The sequence below is a fragment of the Schistocerca gregaria genome, chromosome 8 (assembly GCF_023897955.1).
Source record: "Schistocerca gregaria isolate iqSchGreg1 chromosome 8, iqSchGreg1.2, whole genome shotgun sequence".
Classification (NCBI taxonomy): Eukaryota; Metazoa; Arthropoda; class Insecta; order Orthoptera; family Acrididae; genus Schistocerca; species Schistocerca gregaria.
The window spans coordinates 276,231,935-276,251,183 of NC_064927.1; positions in this window are offsets into that span (position 1 = coordinate 276,231,935).

Genomic DNA, 19,249 nt, shown 5'->3' on the forward strand with positions numbered 1-19,249 from the left:
TTAGAGAACCGTACATGGACGAATAGATCTCGCGAGCTGTTGGTGCCGTGCAAACTTAATTATGTACATAGCTAATTATAATTTCGTGCTGCTTAATGGCCTGGTGCAAGTCTTTCTACTGGACGCCAGTTAGGTGACCTGCGTGTTCCTAAACTACCTCAGTTACCCAACCGAGGAAAGCGGACCTGCAGCTCAACGTGGAATCCAAACCACGAATTGTTTCCGGGATCTCTTCAAGAGGTGAAGACTTGAGTAAAATGACGACAGAAAAATACATCGTTCGACCGAGATTCGATCCCACGACCTCTGGGTTTTGGTCTAAGGCGCTGCAGTCGTGGACTGTGTGGCTGGTGCCGGAGGAGGTTCGACCCCTACCTCGGGCATGGGTGTGTGTGTTTGTCCCTAGGATAGTTAGGTTAAGTAGTGTGTAAGCTTAGGGAGTGATGACCTTAGCAGTTAAGTCCCATAGGATTTCACACACACACATCTGGGTTTCCACGCACCATTTTACCTCTAGACCATCCTTTTTTAAAGTCTCATTTGGGTCTATATTGTTCGTTGTATATGTTCGAGGCGGACGTCCCATGACATCCGTTCAGGTTGTTCGTTGAGTCGTTCACCCAGTTTTTTTTATTTTTTATTTTATTTTTTTATTACAGAGGGTAGCTAAACTCTCTGAACGAACACGCTGAGCTACCGTGCTGGCAGACCATCAGACCGAACATTTATGTGGCCCATTTATCTATAGGTTTTTATTAGACAGTTTGCTAGTATCAAAAAATGTGATTTATATGTGGCCGTACCTTTTGGCTGCATTAGCTTAGAAGCTTAAATTATTTACGCCGTCAAGGGACTGTAGACCTTAGTATTTCAAACTGATAATCCTATCCGTTCTTGAGGAAAAGGAGTCTTAACTTAGCAGCTGAAACTAATTCTTCCGATGAGGGATCGTAGGCCTCAGTATTTCACCCAGGTTTCAACCTGTTGCCTCTACCCTGTCCTGAGATAAAGGGTCCACAACAGATGGCCAGGCAGACGGACAACAAACGGCCAAAAATATTATTGTTTATGTGACACTAAGTAAACATTAACAATTTTATGATTTTGCCTCTATCTGTACTGTGAAATCACGCTTCATGTCAAATTTTGTGATTCTAGTTCAACGGGAAGTACCCTATACCTTTTGATGACTGATACTTGTTTTGTTAATAAAACCGCTATTCCTTGCTGCAACTTATTTTTCCCAGACGCGTTTCGCCTTTTTCTTACTCTAAGGTGTCTTCTCTGGGATCTATAACGATAGAGTTTTGTTATTTTCATAGCCGGCCTCGGTGGCCGAGCGGTTCTTGGCGCTACAGTCCGGAACCGCGCGGCTGCTACGGTCGGAGGTTCGAATCCTGTCTATAGCATGGATGTGTGAAATGTCCTTAGGTTAGTTAGGTTTAAGTAGTTCTAAGTTCTAGGGGACTGATGACCTCAGAAGTTAAGTCCCATAGTACTCAGAGCCATTTGAACCAATTTTGTTATTTTTAGATTTTTTAAAATGTAAATAAGTAATCACTTACAGTTCGCTGGGATCTGCGTTTCCTCTCATCTGGTCTGGGGGTCGCACTAACATTTTGTTTCCGAAACATAAGCACAATTTTGTATTCCTAACTTTTTCACACTTTTCACCATGTTTCTCCTTCTTCTTTGTGGTGCACTGTTAAACCTTTTTGTGACAGGAATACGCGTTTCACCTCATTCAAGAGAAAAAATAAAGCATTAATAAGACAAATTACACCTGATGATGGACCCACAAGGTCCGAAATTCGTCGTGTACTTAATAAAACACGAAAAGTTGTGACTGAAGGCGTTTACTAATCCATACCTCCATTCCTCAAGTGTACAGAGTACAGTTACGTTTGAAGCTACGAAATAGGGGTAAAATTATATAGTATAAGTATATGCTGAAAACTACTATTTACGATGTTTATATCTGTATGCGTGTGTGTGTGTGTGTGTGTGTGTGTGTGTGTGTGTGCGAATGAGAGAGAGAGAGAGAGAGAGAGAGAGAGAGAGAGAGAGAGGGGAGAGACAGAGAGAGAGAGAGAGGAGAGACAGAGAGAGAGGTAGTAAGCTGAACAGTGTCTACATGGTTTGTGTGTGTGTGTGTGTGTGTGTGTGTGTGTGCGTGTGTGTGTGTGTGTGTGTGGAGGGGGGGGGCGTTGGTGGTTCGTAGATTGTTCAGTATGAATGTAATAGCTGTTAGCGAGTGGCTGAAAGCTTTGGTGATCAGCTGATCTTACTTTTGGTTTCAATGGTCTGTGTAGGGGTTCATGGACAAGGAAACATACAACGCAGTTACAATATTTACGTTTATTTTTCGGAAATCAAATGGTAGTGCGACCTCCAGACCGGATGAGAGAAAACACAGATCCCAGCAAACTGTAAGTAATTACTTATTTACGTAAAAAAACGTCGCGTGAACTGTTTGATAATCTCAAAATAACGAAACTACACAGTTATAGATCCCACTGAAGATGCCTTAGAGTAATAAAAAAGCGAAACGTTCCTAGGAAAAACAAGTTGCAGCAAGAAAAGGCTGTTTTTACTCGTGTTTACAAAACAGGTATTTCTGTGCTTGCTGTAGAGGATGGTCACTCAAACAAACTTGTCTGAGTGAGTTTGCGAGTATAGAAATATGTGACATAAATGGCTTTACCTTTTTATTGCATTAACTTACAAACTTAAATTTTTCACGCTGCCAAGGAACCGTAGTTTTAATAAGTGACAAACATTTCAGCTTGATGGCTCTACCTGTTCTTGACAAAAATGGGTCTTAACAGTCTGACACACAGGCAGGCAGACGGACGGACAACGAAGTGATCAAATAAGGATTTCGTTTCAGCCGAGTGAGCCAAGGAACCCTACAAATGACACACACCAGTTAATAGAGCACCTCACCAAGTTTCAAATCATGATACGCGCCACGGCGTAGTTGTAGAGTGCACCAGCTGAGGGCAGGTGTATCAGAGCTTGTCCCAGCCCGAACTGTCGCATCGAATTAGTTCGCTCCTCCACGTAAGCAATCCAACAAATGAATTTCCAATGCGGGCAGCTGTCGCACCTTCCCATACAATTTGTGTCAGTGAAGTCCATGAATCGATGTTTGCCCCTTCTGGGACTGAGCGCCGGTTTATTAGGTTTATAGAAAGAAGTGAACAAAATTTCATAATTCTAATCTTCATAGAGCCTGAGAAAAAGACACATAAACTTTTAAAAAACATAATTTTCGAGGAAATACAATTTGAAATTCAACCTAATATTTTTGTTTATCTCACCTCTTCAGAAGGCCCCAGATTTGTGTTCAGAGTCCTCTTTCACTTCAACTCTTCCCTTCTGGTTTCTTGTTCTCTGCCTTCCATCTTTTACCAGGTCTTCAACTGATTTTTCAGCTGCAGAGATGCGCTGTAAATCTATATTTTTTCAAGAACTGCCTTTCTAGCTGCAGAGAGGGCTGTCAATCCATTTTTCCTTGTATTGAGTGAAATTTCCCATCTTAAACCCATTGTCTTCAATACCTTAATCATCCCTACGTCCCCATCATTAAATACAAGAAATGCATCATAAGTTGCAATTATGACAAATGGAGCAGATGAAAATGAGGTTTAGGACGTCGTTTCCGCAGAGCGAATTTAGAGACTCATTTCGATTCTGGGTGTTGTCACGAACACAAATTTTTGGAAGTACAGGATCGGTCAGAAACCAAAGAGTGTGTATCACAGCCTTCTATATGAATTCCGCTCAAATTTGCTTGAAAGTAATCCAAGGAATCGTTGTTCATCGAGCTACTGTTGAAGTGTTGCTGCAAAAAGTCGTTAGGGCGGGAAGGTCGCGTCACACATTCAATTATTTTTCAGGCACTTCGGATGCGATTTCATCATTGAAACTTTGGGAATATGTTGTCCACGAGTTCTACTAATAAGTAACAAATACACTACTGGCCATTAAAATTGCTACACCATTAAGATGACGTGCTACAGACGCGAAATTTAACCGAGAGGAAGAAGATGCTGTTATATGCAAATGATAAGCTTTTCAGAGCATCCACACAAGGTTGGTGCCGGTGGCGACACCTACAACGTGCTCACATGAGGAAAGTTTTCAACCGGTTTCTCATACACAAACAGCAGTTGACTGGCGTTCCCTGGTAAAACGTTGTTGTGATGCCTCGTGTAAGAAGGAGAAATGCGTACCATCACGTTTCCGACTTTGATAATGGTCGGATTGTAGCCTATCGCGTTTGCGGTTTATCGTATCGCGATATTGCTGCTCGCGTTGGTCGAGATCCAATGACTGTTACGAGAATATGGAATCGGTGGGTTCAGGGGGGTAATACGGAACGCCGTGCTGGATCCCAACGGCCTCCTATCACTAGCAGTCGAGATGGCAGCCATCTTATTCGCATGGCTGTAACGGATCGTGTAGCCACGTCTCGATCCCTGATTCAACAGATGCGGACTTTTGCAAGACAATAACTATCTACACGAACAGTTCGACGATATTTGCAGCAGCATGCACTATCAGCTCGGAGACCATGGCTGTGGTCACCTTTGACGCTGCGTCACAGACAGGAGCGCCTGCGATGGTGTACTTAACGACGAACCTGGGTGCACGAATGGCAAAAAGTCATTATTTCGTGTGAATTCAGGTTCTGTTTACAGAATCATGATGGTCGCATCCGTGTTTAGTGACATTACGGTGAACGCACATTGGAAGCGTGTTTTCGTCATCGCCATGGCGGCTTGGTGGCATGGGGTGCAATTGGTTACATGTCTCGGTCACCCACTTTGAACAGTGGATGTTACATTTCAGATGTGTTACGACCCACGGCTCGGTCACCTCTTGTTCGCATTGACGTGAGGTGACCATCTGTCCCGTTTTTTTCGGGACAGTCCCGATTTTTGTGTGTCAGTCCATAATTTTTTCAAAGGTAATCCGGGACACCTGTTTGTCCCGATATTAACAATCATGACTCAATATGTACCGAATGTGACATTCATTTCACCTGTATCGGTATATTTTATTATTAGTTTTAGTTATGGTGGGAAATTGTTTGACAAGAGAGTACGACAAATTGTCGAAACCGTTATCAAAGTGTTTCTACTGTGCAAACACGTTTTGGCCGCAGCTCGAACCGCTAATGGGCAGTTAGAGACCACGGCAACTGGGAAAAAGTCGCACTGGAACGCATTCGCGCGGTCGAAACGGTTCTGACCGTAACTCGAACAGAAGAAGGAAGAAATCTGTATATTTTCTGATAGCCATGGAAGAGGCAGAGGAGGTATTATGGCAAACATGTAGACGAAATACAAAGTAACTCGAACAGACGAACAGTACTATACGCTCTCGTTGACTTTGGCGTCGCCAACGCAGTGTATGCTGGTCTCTAGAAAACTACCATTTGTCAGCTGTGTGTGCCATATTATATCAGATTGAATATTGTGTTACGTCGTCTTATGGTATATTACGTTTGATAAGTTTAGTTGTTTTTCCTCGTCAATAACAATAACAATACTTCTTCGCAAGAGTGAGTTGAAAGAAGCGCAAGTGCTCCTTCAATGAACAATTGCAGAAAGAATTTCCATTCTTTACTGACATTAGTTCTTCCGACTCACAAGGAAAAGTGAGGTGCAACTCATGTGCTTCTAGTTTCTCACTAAGTCACAGTCGACATGGTGGTATACAACTACATTTAAAAAGTGACAAACATAAAAGAGCAGTCTCTGCAGCAGCGTCTAGTGCAACATTAAAGTCATTTTTTACATCAGAGAAACTTTGTGGTTAGGAGGAGAGGTTACTTGCAACTGAGGGCGATTTTTGCGTATCATAAAATTCAGCACAATCATAGTTTCAGATCTATCGAAGCTTCTTCAGGTGACATTAGAGCCTAAATTTGCCTGTGCACGTACAAAACCAGGCAGTAATTGTGAATGTGTTAGCTCCTCATGCATTAGATATGTTGCGACGTGGTTTAGAAAAAGTGACATTTATTTCACTTCTGACTGATGCATCTAACCACAAAGAGATTAAGGTCTTTCCTATCCTCGTCAGTTATTTTGATTACAAAACCGGAGTAAAAGTAAGATTATTACAATTAAAATCGTTGCCTGGCCAAACATCTACTATTTTGAATGGCTATTTAACAGACTGCCTAAGAAAAAACAGTCTAGAAGAAAAAGTTGTTCAAATGGTTCTGAGCACTATGGGACTTAACTGCTGTGGTCATCAGTCCCCTAGAACTTAGAACTACTTAAACCTAACTAACCTAACGACATCACACACATCCATGCCCGAGGCAGGATTCGAACCTGCGACCGTAGCAGTCACGCGGTTCCGGACTGCGCGCCTAGAACCACTAGGAAAAAGTTGTTGGACTGTGTGCTGATAACACTAATTGCAATTTTGGAGGTGCTGAAAGAAAAGGTCAGAATAATATTTTTACTAAACTGCAAGTGGAACTAGGTCATAGACTGATAGGGGTTGGTTGTGGTACTCATATACTGCATAATACTGTTCGAGCAGCTACTGATATTTTGCCTGTAGATATATAAATGCTTGTTTCCAAAATATTTCTGTATTTCAAATCATACACTATGAGAGTTGAAACTCTGAAGGACTTTTGCAGCTTTGTTGAAACAGATTTTGCAATGATTTTGGGTTATGCTCAAACAAACTGGTTAGCACTGTTGCCTGCTGATGAGCGAGTCATCAAAAAGTGTAAACCACTAAAATCATACTTCCAATCTGAAAAAAGTGTCCATTGTTGCTTCAAAACTTCTTTCAAAACCCTTTTTCTGACCTATGGCTATACTTTGTTCACAGTCAGGCTTCATCATTTCATGAAGCAGTATTAGTAAGTTGAAAACTACATTGCAGTCCAAAATTGAAGACCATTTCCTTCCCTCAAGAGTTAAAACAATTCTTGAAACTCTTGAAACAGGGGTAGGTCTGCTTCCAGCAGAGGTAAAGAGTTTTCATGGCGCTGTGTTATTTTTCTATGAAACTGTTCTATCCTACTTAAAAAAGTGGACTGAAAGAAGTTTCCAGAACTTGGACTGCTACAATAGGGTTCCCTTGAATCAAATACCTCTATGGGATGACATTGAAAGAACTTCTTCTCTAGTTAGCGAAACTGTGTCATATGTTCAGTTTACAGAAAATGTAATGTATGATGAGTATGTCAGTGTCAAACAGTTTCTAACCACTGAGAAAATCACTGAATGGACTGCTAACAACATTGTTCCAGGTTAAAGATTGGTTGAGATGATTTCTCATTTCAGCCAGAATCATGTGCCATTCTCATATGTAGTCAAGCTAGTGGAGTTTCTTTTCTGCCTTCCTGGCACTAATGCTGCTGCTAAAAGGGTTTTTTCCCACATGAACAATATATGGACAAGTGACAAAACACAGTTGGCTGTAGAAACCATGAAAGCAATGTTAATAAGTGGAATAAATTATGATGAAACTCGTGTCGAGTTTTTTCATATGTTCTTGTAAAATACCGACTTGATAAAGAAAATTCACAGCACTGATAAATACAGTTGCCCTGATCACACTCATTCATCTTAGTAGGTATTAATAAAATGTAAATATGCTTTTCTTTGTAACAAGTTTAATTGATATTTTGTATTTATTACATTGAATTTTAACCTTATTCCCATATAATAAATAAATAAATAAATAAAGCCTATTTTGCAAAATATTTAATGTGTCCCGGATTTGGGCCTAGGAAATTTGTTAATGTCCCAAATTTGAGTCTAGAAAATATGGTCACCTTAATTAACGGCACTTAGCACAGAGGACGTTGCATTTCAGACGTGTGGCTCTACCCTTCATTCGATTCCAGTGAAACCCTACATTTCAGCAGGATAATGCACGACCGCATGTTGCAGGTCCTGTGCGGGCTATTCTGGATACAGAAAATGTTCGACTGCAACACTGGACAGCACGTTCTCCACATCTCTCACCAATTGAAAATGTCTTGTCAATAGTGGCCGAGCAACTGGCTCGTCACTATACGCCAGTCACTACTCTTGACGAACTGTGGTATCGTGTTAAAGCTGCATGGGCAGCTGTACCTGTACACACCATCCAAGCTCTGTTTGACTCAATGCCCAGGCGTATCAAGACCGTTATTACGACCAAAGGTGGTTGTTCTGGGTACTGATTTCTCAGGATCTATGCACCCAAATTGTGTAAAAATGTAATCACATGTCAGTTCTAGTATAATATATTTGTCCAATGAATACCCGTTAATCATCTGCATTTCTTCTTGGTGTAGCAATTTTAATGGTCAGTGGTGTAAATTGCGAATTTACATTTTTGGTCAATTTCATGACCTTCCTCCTTTCAGAAGTTTGCGGTGACTTTATTAGCTGTTTCATTTTATGAAGCGAATGTCGCTATGGTATAAGTGGGAAATCGAAGATCATACATAGCTAACGAGTTACAGCAGATTACAAAATTTTAACATCTGCAAATGCAGATGAGAAGCAGGTACTTGTTGATGCAGTGTGGATGCTGGTAGCATCTTTCTTGTCTATTCAGCGCTCTACGTATGATAATATCAGCTTGTAAGTACGTCCATAGTACAAGTTAATTCATAAGAACCTCCGGGTTTTCAGAACATGATTTAGCGAAAATACAAGGCACACAAAAAATAGACACATCTCCAATTTTTCACTCATATTACCTAATAAATGTTGTCTGAAGAGCAAAATTTGAAATTCTGAGTGTAAGCTGGAATATGGGACAAAGTACTCGGAATGTCGCAGGAAATATTATACTTACAGAAATATAATTAAAAAGCTATTAAAATTTTTCTGTTCGATATATTCAAAAAACCTCATGAGAGAAGCTTACCATATGCAAAGAGATTAAACAGACAAAATTTTGTAGAAGGCTCTTGAATAGTTTCTTAGAAAAAAGTACATATATTATTTTCTTTGAAATAAAATTTTTGGATCCCATAAAATGTTAAATATATATATTTCAAGGAACTTAGCAGCAAATGAGTTAATTTCATGTAAATTATGGTACAGAATTATATTTCCGTATCTTCAGATTGTTGATATAGTCATTCTTTAAGATATTCTCATTTGAAGTTATTTGCGTCTCTATTTGCATGAAGATCTTTACATTATGATAGTTCGTCTGCTAGAAAACGATGCCGTCCATGCCTATCTACAGATGAATTTCTACACAATCGTGTAACCACAAGATAACGCCTCCATATGACCTGGTGTCACTTCCAAAAATTTGCTTTAATTGTAGCTGCTCTGATTTTGTAATATGGTGCTGGTTGCATGTGTTCTTCATGGGAAACACCAACAAAAAAAATCCTTATCTTCCTCCCTCTGCGACGGTATTAATCTTATATGAACGAGTGCATGTACACTGGCTGCCCCGTTTATTGATTCCAGACCATAAATGTTCGAAGAAGTACAAGCCAAACCGTGAGTAAAATGTAAACCAACTAACTCATCGTGTTGTTACCTAACTATGGATGAAACACAGTTGGGTGATTACGCTGTGGAGGCAAAACTTTAATCAAAATTGTGAGGTGGATACATTCAAAGCATGCCGAGAGTAAGTAAAACTTGTATTCTGGCAGGAAAAAGCGACTGCTACATATTTTATTTGTTTACAATATAAATGCAGTGCTGACAAGAGTCACTATTTCCTGAAGGATAAACTAGTAGCTGGATAATATTACACTGTCACTAAAGTTGTGGGATGGCGATATGCACATATATAGATTTCAGCAATATCGCTTACACAAATTATAAAAGGGCAGCGCATTGGCAGAGCTGACATTTGTATTTAGGTGATTCATGCGGACAGGTGCCCAACGTGATAGCGGCCACATAACCGACTGAGTGCTGAATGGAAGTTTGAGCTAGAAACACGAGACACTCCAATCCGGAAATCGTTAGGGAATTCAAGACTGCGAGATCAACAGAGTTAAGAATGCGCTGATGATACCAAAAATCAGCTTTATCTCTCACCACAGACTACACAGTGGCCGACGACCTTCACTTAACGACCCAGAGCAGCGGCGTTTCCGTAGAGCTGTCAGTGCTAACAGACAGGCTACACTACGTGAAACAGCCGGAGAAATCAATGTGGGCCTGCACTGCCCTGATGTGTCCGTTACGGCAGTGCACCAAATTTTGGCGTCAGTGGGCTGTGGCAGCAGACGACCAACTCAAGTGCCTTCGCTATCAGCACAACATCGCCTGCAGCGCCTCTCCTGGGCTCCGTATCGGTTGGGCGCTAGGCGACCGAAAAACTGTGGCCTGGACAGACGAGCCACTGTTTCAGTTGGTAAGAGCTGATGGCAGGGTTGAAGCTAGGTGCAGACATCACGAAGCCATGAACCCAAGTTGTCTACAAGACACTGTGCAAGCTGGAGGTGGCTCCACAATGTTGCGGGCTGTGTTTACACGGTACAGACTGAGTCCTCTGGGTGAACTGATCCGATTATTTATTGGAAACGGTTATGTATGGCTACTTGGAGACCATTGCAGCTATTCATGGGCCTCTTATTCCCATGCAAACAGGAATTTTTATGGATTACAATGCGCAGTGCGCTATGTAACGGGGCCACAGTTGTTCGCGACTGGTTTGAAGAACATTCTGGACAGTTGGAGCGAATTATTTGGCCACCCAGATAGCCCGACATGAGTTGCATCGAACGTCTGAGGGACAATATCTAGAAGTCATTTCGCCCACAAAATCCTGCGTCAGCAGCACTTCGACAGTTACGTACAGCTATAGAGGCAGCATGGCTCAGTATTTCTGTTGGGAACTTCCAGCGACTCGTTGAGTGGACGCCACGGCGAGTAGCTGCAGTACATGTGGTAGGATGCGGCCCGAAACGATACTGGGAAGTATCCTATGAATTTTGTTGTATCCTATGACTTCTGTTACCTCAGTGTAGATGCACCTTCCACTAACACAATATCCATGTTCACATGCTGACTACTGAGATGGAAAATTTTCACGAATTTAGACCTCGAAATAGTTCCCTATCCACTGTGTCTCCCAATTCCAGTGTTATACGACTTTCTGTCTGTTTCCTGAACTCAAAAACGTCTGGACATAAGGAAACTCTTGTCCAATGACTTCGTTATCTTTATATTAAACATACTGAAAGTTATTTTGAAATAAATAAAAATATAGTGAAAGTTATCTTTAAATGTTTTATATTGTAGAAGTTAGTATTCTGACTGCAAGAATTTTCAACAGTATAAACCGCCTGAATAACTTTGACATGAAACCTAGATTAATTGGTTTTGCAAACTTTGATCACAAGAACTGTCTCCGAATAACGTAAATTGGCCCTGGTTGAATAAATAAAAAAAATCATGATCTTTTCTCCTTACTTCTATACTGCTCAAATCTGGATAATGCGTTGCAGTACTGCTCTGTCTTGCACGCTGCTATGCTAAAGCTGTTAATTACTGTACTTGCAAAGACACTTGAGAGGTACAATGAGTTCTCTGGTAATTGAAAGTCAAACATACTTGGTTGGATCATCAATTAAAAAGAATTGTAAGGGAAAGATTGGTAAGCAAATGAAATGTGCGCATAAATGATAACACTGTTTTTTTGGTGTTTTTTTTAATATTGAGAGCAAGTGCTCAAGGCAGATTTTGAATTTAATGAACTTCTTAACATCCAAGCAATACACTTTCCTATCTCTTAACAATTTTCAGTACAATAACCAAGTTCGTTCGATGGCGCAGCAATAGCAAAAAAGAATAACATAATTACTGTATTTATGTCACATTCTATTAGTCTTCTTCATTCACAAATCAGTTTCATAGTCATGTTGATTGAATAAATGATAAATTTTAATTTAATATCGCCATAGCCTCCTCACTAAAACTGCTTAAAATTATCAGAACTCAAACACAGCTGTACTTCGACTCCACTCGCTACCAGAGCTAAACATTGTCTGCTTTACTCAGACACAGCTTAATTTTGACTGCTCCCCTGCACCCTCGCGCAGCTCATAGATCTTAGCTTAACTTCTGTGATACATCTTACAACATCGCTGCTCGCCCACAATCGATTCAGATACCATAAATGACATACCAAAATTGTACATGACAGCTATCAATATGTGCTGCTGGATGGAAATTAATTCATGTTCATGAAGAACTGAAAATAGGATCTTTCTCATTAAAACGACTGAGTTCAATAAAAATTACGTTGACGAATTTTTTTTCGCATGTTTTCATCTATCCTAGCAGTCGAAAACGTCCTATCTTCCCCGAACGTTCCCCAGGATTTCATAATTAATTCGATGAATTGTTTCATCTTCGGAGTTATTGCGAAGGCTCCGATGAGTCCTCAAGCAGAAACAAACTTCTAGAAAAAATTTTCCCTCTGAGTGAAGTGTGGTTTAATTCGAAGCTTCCACGCCGACTAGAAGTGTATGCCAAACCAGTACGTGGGCCTGGGACCTTTGTCATTAGTGGGCTGAGTTGTCAAAGCACGACTCACGAAAATTCATTCTGGAAGCAGCCTCCCGGACTGTGGCTAAGCTATGTCTCCGCAGTATCCTTTCTTCCAGAAGCGCTAATCCTGCAAGATAGGCGGGAGAACTTCTGTAATGTTTGGAAGGTTCGGGATGAGGTACTGGCGGAAGTAAAGCTATGAGGGCGAATCGTGAGTCGTGCTTGGATACCTCAGTCGGTAGAGCACTTGCCCCTAAAAGGCGAAGGTCCCATATTCGAATCTCAAACCGGCACATAGTTTTAATCTACCAGGAAGTTTCCAGAAACAAACTACCTATCAGGACATGAAAAAGGCAATCTCACAAATATATGACAGTAGGAAACTTCCTGGCAGATTAAAACTGTGTGCCCGACCGACACTCGAACTCGGGACCTTTGCCTTTCGCGGGCAAGTGCTCTACCATCTGAGCTACCGAAGCACGACTCACGCCCGGTACTCACAGCTTTACTTCTGCCAGTATCCGTCTCCTACCTTCCAATGGCTTGTAACGCCAAACATCATCCGTAAGAAGGACACTGAAAATAACGCAACGTCTTCGTTTTTTAGTTGGCAAAGGCGTGAATGCCTCTACTGTTCACTTTGTGATAAAATAAAAACAGTTTGGTGTGACTGAACGGGCTGGTGCGAATCATCTAATTGGAAGCTTCTTCGGTTACTTGCAAGTCCGTAACCTAGCCTAGTAATCTTACCTAGGAAACGTGACTTACAGTTTAACGTTGATTCCGAATCACGTGTCCTCCTTGTCGAATCTTCACATCGTTGAGAGGGAAGACTACGTTAAAGGTAGACCGGAAAAGTTCCATGATTCGACCGAGGTTCGATTCCGCGAACTTTCAGTTCCTGACAAGCTCCTTAGCATTAGACCACCAGGTTCGACTGTATAATAAAGTAAATCAGTGGGTCAAAGAATATTTTGGAACATTTGACTTTAAATCTGGAGATGCTGACTAAGTTGGAACGATCACATCGATAATGTGGGTAGAGCACTGCGATTCATTGGCAGAACGCTTAGAAGGTGCAACAGAACTACTAAAGAGACTGCTTACACCACGCTTGTCCGCCCTATTCTGGAGTATAGCTGTGAGGTGTGGAATCTGTAGCAGGTGGGACTGACGGATGACAACAGAAAAAGTACAAAGAAGGGCAGTTCGTTTTGTATTATCGCGAAATAGGGGAGATAGTGCCATAGACATGATACGTGAATTGGTGTGGCAATCATGACAACAAAGGCATTTTTCGTTGCGACGGGATCTTATCATGAAATTTCAATCACCAGTTTTCTCCTCCGTTCGTGAAAACATTCTGTTGGCACCCACCTACATAGGGAGAAATAATCATCACGATAAAATAAGAGAAATCAGGGCTCACACAGAAAAACTTTAGTGCTCATTTTCCCCGCGCGCAGATCGAGGGTGGAACGGTAGAGAGACAACTTGAATGTGGTTCATTGAACCCTCTGCCAGGCACTTAATTGTGAATAGCAGTGTAATCACATAGATGTATACGTAGAGTCTTTTACAAGAATTTAGTGCCAGAGCCGAGGCGTTGGGCGTTTGTAGATGCGGCGGGCAGGAGGCGTCCGTGGGTAGGAATTAATTACTGAAGGCACGGCTTGTTTACCACTGTAGCGTTCAGACAACGGTAAAAAATGGGGATGGAGGTCATCCGCTTCTCGCCGGGGTCTAATGGACTGTCACGTCCTGTGCTGCGAGGGAGGAGGTGTTCCCTGATTTTACGGAGAGCGGTTTCGTGATCAACGGCAAGATAATTCAGTGTATGGAGAACTGATTACACTTCCTCCGCAGCGCGTACTTAACACTCAACAGTAATTGAATTGAAGATGGCAATTGTGCTGGAAAAAATTCTCACTTGTCGCCGAGGCAAATGGAGCAGTTCAAGGTGACGCATGACTGAGATGCTAGCAGTCACTGTACAGGCCGTTGGTGTGACATCAAGGGCAGGATCAGTATCAAGCCACTAGACTGAGGCCAAATTGTGGGTGCGAGACGCATGGGACTCTCCGTCACTAGGCTTTTTCACGTGCCATCACGTAAATAGTGTTCGGTTGATACTTCAAGTCACAGAAAAACGTTACAGCCAGTCAACCTCCAGTGATAACAACGTGTTGATGACTAGGATCGACTTCGAATATCCCGTAGGCAGGTCTAAAGGCAACAAATCCCGCACCAATTCGTAGGCCACTCACCAAAGACTCGGCCGGCCAGGGTGGCCGAGTGGTTCTAGGCGCTACAGTCTCGAACCTCGCGACCGCTACGGTCGCAGGTTCGAATCCTGCCTCGGGCATGGATGTGTGTGACGTCGTTAGGTTAGTTAGGTTTAAGTAGTTCTAAGTTCTAGGGGACTGATGACCTCAGAAGTTAAGTCCCATAGTGCTCAGAGCCATTTGAACCATTTCACCACAGACTCGCAGCTAGTACTACCGACGGCGGGAGATGATCTCTGGTAGTTTTAAGGGTCGATCAAAAAATTTCAGTTCGAAGGCCGCACAATCCAGAATGGATATGTCAATCAGTCAAATTGAGGCAGCCATCAATCCGACGCACTGGATTGAAGATACCTGTTTGTTAAAACATTGTGTCCTGCTGCGCGAAGAAATCCGTTACTACCTTTTGCACATCCTCGTCCGAGAGGAATTGTCGATCCTTTAAGGCCTTTTAACGGATCGAAGGCATGTTAATCGCATGCGGACAATTTAGGACTATAGGGCAGTGCTCGAATCTGAATTGGCGTAACTTCTTCGTTACGTCATCTATGATGTAGGGGCGTGCGCTATCATGAGCTTTGGTCACCATTCCACAATGGTTGTTTTCAACAGACAAGCTGCCCCACGTACACACATCAAAAAATTTCGCATCAGCCCGGTTCTCAGAATTACTGAAGTTAGACAGTGACTGTGGATATTGTATCACAGGCACAGTACCATTGACTGTTCAGAGATGTCACTAAACCCGCCCAAAGATATAAATAACCATGCATGAGCAAAGCCTACTACACGGAGGGGGGCCGACAGCCGATCAGTTTCAGTCATTCCACCAGGAAGGAGGTACACAGCTCGTGTTGTCGGTAGTTCAACCATGCCTAGACAGTCAATACCGCCGTTCGATCGCGTCCGCATTGTTACTTTGTGCGAAGAAGGGCTCTCAACAAGGGAAGTGTCCTCGCGTCTCGGAGTGAACCAAAGCGATGTTGTTCGGACTTGGAGGAGATGCAGAGGGACAGGAACTGTCGATGCCATGCCTCGCTCAGGCAGCCCTAGGGCTACTACTGCAGTGGATGACCGATGCCTACGGATTATGGCTGCGAGCAATATTGAATATCTTCGAAGAACTGGGAGTGGTAGGTGCCAGGCCATAAAAACATAAGACTTCACCCAGAAAAAGACAAATTTATTCAAGCAAATAGTTACTGTCGATTTCTTTTAACATGTGGAATTTGTCAACTCTAATACATGCAAGAAAATCAAAGATAAATATTTAGTATTCAAAATTTGAATAATTTTCAGTTGAGGTTTGAAATCATGACAGTGTACATAGTTCCTGCATCAAAATAAATTCATTAAAGCGCATTACGGCTTCAGGTGCTAGTAGAAGAGACGCAAGAACATTTCAGCGAACGATGACTAACTGAAAAACTCAGCTGCTGACAGGTGTTGTTGATATACCTCGATGTGGACAGCTGAAAATGTGTGCCCCCTACCGGGACTCGAACCCGAGGTCTTCTGATTACGTGGCAGACGCTCTATCCATCTGAACCACCGAGGACACAGATGAATAGCGCGACTGCAGGGACTTATCCCTTGCACGCTTCGCGTGAGACTCACATTCCCAACTGTCCACAATTATACATATGTATTGCACTTTATAGACATTTACCGAACCACTCATGCGCACAGACGAAGGTCAATGTCTGGGTAGCCTTTAACTATACAGGGTGTTACAAAAAGGTATGGCCAAAACTTCAGGAAACATTCCTCACACACAAATAAAGAAAAGATGTTATGTGGACATGTGTCCGGAAACGCTTAATTTCCATGTTAGAGCTCATTTTAATTTCGTCAGTATGTACTGTACTTCCTCGATTCACCACCATTTGGCCCAATTGAAGGAAGGTAATGTTGACTTGGGTGCTTGTGTTGACATGCGACTCATTGCTCTACAGTTCTAGCATCAAGCACTTCAGTAGGTAGCATCAACAGGTTAGTGTTCATCACGAACGTGGTTTCGCAGTCAGTGCAATGTTTACAAATGCGGAGTTGGCAGATGCTCATTTTATGTATGGATTAGCACGGGGCAATAGCCGTGGCGCGGTACGTTTGTATCGAGACAGATTTCCAGAACGAAGGTGTCCCGACAGGAAGACGTTCGAAGCAATTGACCGGCGTCTTAGGGAGCACGGAACATTCCAGCCCATGACTCGCGACAGGGGAAGACCTAGAACGACGAGGACACCTGCAACGGACGAGGCAATTCTTCGTGCAGTTGACGAAAACCCTAATGTCAGCGTCAGGGAAGCTGCTGCTGTACAAGGTAACGTTGACCACGTCACTCTATAGAGAGTGCTACCGGAGAACCAGTTGTTTCCGTACTATGTACAGCGTGTGCAGGCACTATCAGCAGCTGATTGGCCTCCACGGGTACACTTCTGTGAATGGTTCATCCAACAATGTGTCAATCATCATTTCAGTGCAAATGTTCTGTTTACCGATGAGGCTTCATTCCAACGTGATCAAATTATAAATTTCTAGAATGAACATGTGTGGGCTGACGAGAATCCGCACGCAATTGTGCAATCACGTCATCAACACAGATTATCTGTGAACGTTTCGGCAGACATTGATGGTGATGTCTTGATTCGGCCCCATGTTCTTCCACCTACGCTCAATGGAGCACGTTATTATGATTTCATACGGGATACTCTACCTGTGCTGCTAGAACATGTGCCTTTACAAGTACGACACAACATGTGGTTCATGCACGATGGAGCTCCTGCACATTTCAGTCGAAGCGTTCGTACGCTTCTCAACAACAGATTCAGTGACCGATGGATTGGTAGAGGCGGACCAATTCCATGGCCTCCACCCTCTCCTCACCTCAACCCTCTTGACTTTCATTTATGGGGGCACTTGAAAGCTCTTGTCTACGCAACCGCGGTACCAAATGTAGAGACTCTTCGTGCTCGTATTGTGGACGGCTGTGATACAATACGCCATTCTCTGGGGCTGCATCAGCGCATCAGGGATTCCATGCGACGGAGGGTGGATGCATGTATCCTCGCTAACGGAGGACGTTTTGAACAATTCCTGTAACAAAGTGTTTGAAGTCACGCTGGTACGTTCTGTTGCTGTGTGTTTCCATTCCATGATTAATGTGATTTGAAGAGAAGTAATAAAATGCGTTCTAGCATGCAAAGTAAGCGTTTCCGGACAGATGTCCACATAAGATATTTTCTTTCTTTGTGTGTGAGGAATGTTTCCTGAAAGTTTGGCTGTACCTTTTTGTAACACCCTGTATATACGAAGACAGTAACTTGTTCCCGGAAGAACAGTTACTGTTGTTGCTGTTGACGACCGTGCAGCTTTTCCCTGGAATAAATGATGACTAACTGAAAACCTCAGCTGCTGACAGGTGTTGTTGATATACCTCGATTGGACAGCTGAAAATGTGTGCCTCGACCTGGACCCGAACACTGGATCACCTCCTTACATGGCAGACGCTCTATCCATCTGAGCCACCGAGGACACAGATGAATAGCACGACTGCAGGGACTTATCCCTTGCACGCTTCCCGTGAGACTCACATTCCCAACTGTCCACAATTCTACATATGTATAGACATTTACCGAACCACTCATGCGCACAGGTTGCCCAAACTCTAACTGGAATCGCCAAAGCGTGCGCGAGTAATGAGTGGTTCGGTAAATGTCTATAAGGTACAATAAATATGTAGAATTGTTTATCAAAGGCCCCATAGATATTATAAAAATGTGTGTGTGTGTGTGTGTGTGTGTGTGTGTGTGTGTGTGTGTGTGTGTGTGTGTGTGTGTATGTGGATGTTCCACATGTCCTGCTATACCAATGGACCAATTTCAGCAGGATTTGGTGCAGATATCCCTTACTGCCTGCTAACAATCCCTTCAGCGTAAGAGTTATAATTCAGGAGATATCACGTCATAAACAATGAGATGCTTGAAAAACTTCCGCATTATATATGACGATAGATTTTTTTGCTTCTGTGTAACTATTTGTAATCACAATAAATTTCGCAGACAGTTTCCACATAAGCAGCCACCAAATTATATCAGTACACCACACATAGTTGTGGAAACATGACGTCTAAACAGTGAGATTCGTTAGAAGCTGCCGCATTGCCCACAGCATTTAAATTTATTACTTCTTTGCTACTAACTCTATTCGCAACACATTTTGCAGATAGTATCCACATCTGCCAAAATGTCTCTAAGCACTCTGGGACTTAACGTCTGAGGTGATCAGTGCCCTAGACGTAGAACTAGTAAACCTAACTAAGCTAAGGCCATCACACACATCCATGCCCGAGGCAGGATTCGAACCTGCCACCGTAGCAGCAGCGCGGATCCGGACTGAAAGCGCCTAGAACCGCTCGTCCACAGGGACCAGCTTTCACATATGCCGTTGAAT